General features: G+C 43.5%; 1 long non-coding RNA gene across 1 annotated transcript in view; it reads right to left on the bottom strand.

The window, feature by feature from the left end:
* Positions 1-420: 420 nt before the first annotated feature.
* The window catches only part of LOC121039640 (uncharacterized), a 51,465-nt gene continuing 48,193 nt past the window's right edge, over positions 421-3,692 (bottom strand). Inside the window, exon 3 of the long non-coding RNA XR_005794899.1 lies at positions 421-583. This is a non-coding gene — a long non-coding RNA (uncharacterized LOC121039640). The remainder of the gene's footprint in view (positions 584-3,692) is intronic.

Genomic DNA, 3,692 nt, shown 5'->3' with positions numbered 1-3,692 from the left:
AGTGTAGAGGAAAGAGTAAAAAGTCAATCTCACCTTTAACTCTTTTTATAGATAAAATAACATTATCATGATGCTATAAAATGGTCATTTTTACTCAAGTTAAGAGAAAGGGGGAGCCATGGCAAAATAAATTAATTCTATTCCTATCTCTGCCAATAAAGCAAGGATATTTAAACCAATATACATCTTCTGTGCATGTTCCTTTGTGGGGGGAAATGTAGATGGTCGCATCACAAACACTGAAGGCCCCTGCCCCAGTGTCTCCGTGTGTGTGTGTGTGTGTGTGTGTGTGCGCGCGCGCACGCGCTTGTGAGAGAAGCTATAATGTAAACACACGTACAAATCATTACATCTGAATTGCATCAGGATTGGCACCACTTGACTGTCTCGGGTCATGTAAAAACCACTACTCACCCTTGTTTAAAATCGGAGCTTCCGACGTTGGCTGCAGATGAGTATTCCATGGAGAGAAGCAAACACAATGACCTGATAGCTGAGACATTAAGGGGTGGGTGTTGATGAAAAGATTTCCTTGTATTATTTTCATTAGGTTTCCTGCTTGCCTCATCAATGCTTGATAGACCTAGGTGCCAAAAACTAGAGATTACTTTTATGGAGCATCTTGTGAATTTATTTCCTCTAAAACTTGATGATATTCACCTTAGTGATCTAACAGAGCACGGTCTTCACTGCAATTAGAAACAAATGCACCAGGATGTGCGTAATCACTAAATGCCCTCGGGAAACTGGTCGGAGGCACACTCAGATAAGCTCTCGCCCATCTGTGGTCATTATCTTCCAAGTTCACATGTGATGCCGCCCCGCGCCCCACCCCCCACCACTGGTGCACCCCCCTCCACCCCGTGCTATGTTGCTACTCCCGTTACCAGTGCTCCTGAAGACAGTAATCTCTGTTTCAGTATGTGGACAGGACGTATTTCTACTTTGTACTGGTGGCCCCTGCCTTCACGTTCTGTGTCAGCTCTGCTTTGCTTTTCTGGCTTCACCCCAACATCTAAGTAGCTCTATTTGCTCCAAGCGAGAGTTTCTCAACTGCATCATTTTTGACATTTTGAGCTGGATAATTCTGCTAGGAGGAGCGGTGGTCATCCCATGCATTGTAGAATGTTTATCAGCACCCCTGGCCTCTAACCACTAAATGCCTAGCCCATCCCCAATCTGCCAGTTGTGACAATCAAAAGTGATGACACAGGGGCGCCTGGGTGGCTCAGTTGGTTGAATGTCCAACCTCAGCTCAGATCCCCATCTTAGGGTTCATGAGTTCAAGCCCTGCATCAGGCTCTGCGCTGACAGCTCACAGCCTGGAGTCCGCTTCAGATTCTGAGTCTCCCTTTCTCTCTGCCCCTCCCCGTCTCATATTCTGTCTCTGTCTCTCTCCCAAAAATAAACAAACATTAAAAAGTTAAAAAAAAAAAAAAGTCCCCACCCCCCCCCCCCCACTTCCCGGGGGGGGGGGGGGGGGGGGGGGGGGGGGGGGGAAGGGTGCAAAATTACCCCTGGTTGGGAACTTAACACTAAATAGTAAGTTGATTTTACTATAGTGGTCGCCATGATCACATAAATCCTGCCCTATTTTCTAATGTAGTTTGTTCCTAAGTGAGCATTCCTTTCAATACATCATTTTAAAGATAAGGAAATGGTGGTCCAAGGTAATGAATTCAATTAACCAGGATGACACAGCTCACTGATGACAAAGCCAGGGTTAGGCCTTATTTTATTACAGTGCTTCTTCTAACCTGGCCCTGCTCCCATTTACTCTATCACAGAGAGTTGTCAGCAAAGAGGTACTACATCTTCTGCTCTGTGCTGTTCAAGCAACCATCATTAAGTAACTAATTAGTTATCCATTCATTCATGCATTCAACAAATAGTTGAATGGCTTCTTTGAACCAGATACTGTTGGAGGTTCAGGAGATACAATAATGAGCAACCAGTCTGTCTCTGCCCTCCATAAAATAGGGCAGGTGGAGAGAAATAGAAGTCTGTCTCTGCCCTCCATAAAGTAGGGCAGGTGGAGAGAAATATAAGTCAATTGCGAGAGGGGTGTCTGGGTGGCTCAGTCGGCTGAGTGCCCGACTTTTGATTTCAGCTCAGGTCATGGTCCCAGGGTTGTGGGATCGAGCCCCATTTCAGGCTTTGCACTGGGCATGGAGCCTACTTAAGATTCTCTCTCTGTCCCTCTGTCCCTTTCTGCCACTCATCCATGCTCTCTCTCTAAAAAGAAAAAAAAAATAAATCTATAAAGAGAGATTGGGAACCATGAAGGGCTTTCTATTCTACTCTATTCTACTTCTATTCTATTCTATTCCATTCTATTCTATTCTATTCTATTCTATTCTATTCTATTCTATTCTATGCCATCCATCAGCATATCTGAGAGACGAACATTCCAGGAATAGGAAAAGCAAGTCCACACAGGCTCTGAGACAGTCATGTGCTCAGCATAGTCAAGAACTGGTAAGGAGACCAGTATGTCTGGAACAGAGAGAAGGGAGTGGTAGGAGATGGACTGGACAGCAGCCAGAGGCAGATAATCTAGACCAGAGAGACAGGTGGTGATGTTGATTTACTCTAAGATGGAAAGGTGACTGTCAAGTTCAAATCCCAGCTCTGCTACTTCCAGTTTATGACCTTGGGAAGTTACTTAATCTCTGTACTTAAATTCTCTCACCCTGTAATGTGAGGAGAATTGACGATATTACTTGATAGGGTTGTGCGAAGTTTTAAAAGCTAACATATTTAAAGTACTTAGAATAGTGCCTATAAGTACTGAAAAGAAGTTACCAGTTATATTATTGACTGTTTAAATTATCCTTCTGGCTGCTGAGTATGGAACCAATTAGGGGTGCAGGGGTGGTGCAATGTGAAATCAAGGAAGAGTGAGGGGTTTGTTACAACAATCCAGAGTATTATAAAAGATGTTTGAAGAAACGGCCTGAGTATTCAGAGTATAGTTTGAAGATAATACCCATAAAATTACTGATGATGTAGAGTCTAAGAGACAATGAGAAGTCAAGGGTGATCCCAGGTTCTTTAACTCAGTCAGCTAAAGGAATAGAGCTACCAGTTACTCAGAAAGGAAAGATGGCAGAAGAGACACATTTGGGACAGAGAATTTAGACAGAGAATTAGGGGGCATCTTAAGTATGAAATGTTTGTTTGACATCCGAGTAAATATGCTGAATAACTGATATGGTTCATAAACTGGGAGGCCAGGAGAGAAACCCAAGCTGGACACGTACATGTAGAAGCTGTCAGCATATGGGAGCTCTTGGAAGCTGTGAGGCTGGATGCCAACACCTCTAAGTAGTGGTGTGGATACACAAGGGTGGGGGGGAGTGCATGGGTGGCTCAGTGGGTTAAGTGTCTGACTCTTGATTTCAGCTCAGTTCATGATCTCAGGGTCTTGGGATTGAACCCCACATCTGGCTCTGCACTGGGCACAGAGCCTGCTTGGGATTCTCTCTCTTCTTCTCTCCGCCACTCACATTCACACTGTCACTGTCGAAAGAAAGAAAAGAAAAGAAAAGAAAGAAAGAAAGAAAGAAAGAAAGAAAGAAAGGAAAGAAGAAAAAGAAAAAAGAAAGAAGAGAAAGAAAAAAGAAATAAAGAAAGAAGAGAAAGAAGAAAGAAAGAAAGAAAGAAAGAAAGAAAGAAAGAAAGAAAGAAAG

The sequence above is a fragment of the Herpailurus yagouaroundi genome, unplaced genomic scaffold, assembly GCF_014898765.1.
Source record: "Herpailurus yagouaroundi ecotype Mexico unplaced genomic scaffold, PumYag 181, whole genome shotgun sequence".
Classification (NCBI taxonomy): Eukaryota; Metazoa; Chordata; class Mammalia; order Carnivora; family Felidae; genus Herpailurus; species Herpailurus yagouaroundi.
Note: the sequence above shows the minus strand (reverse complement) of the source record. Positions and strands in the feature narration are given on the sequence as shown.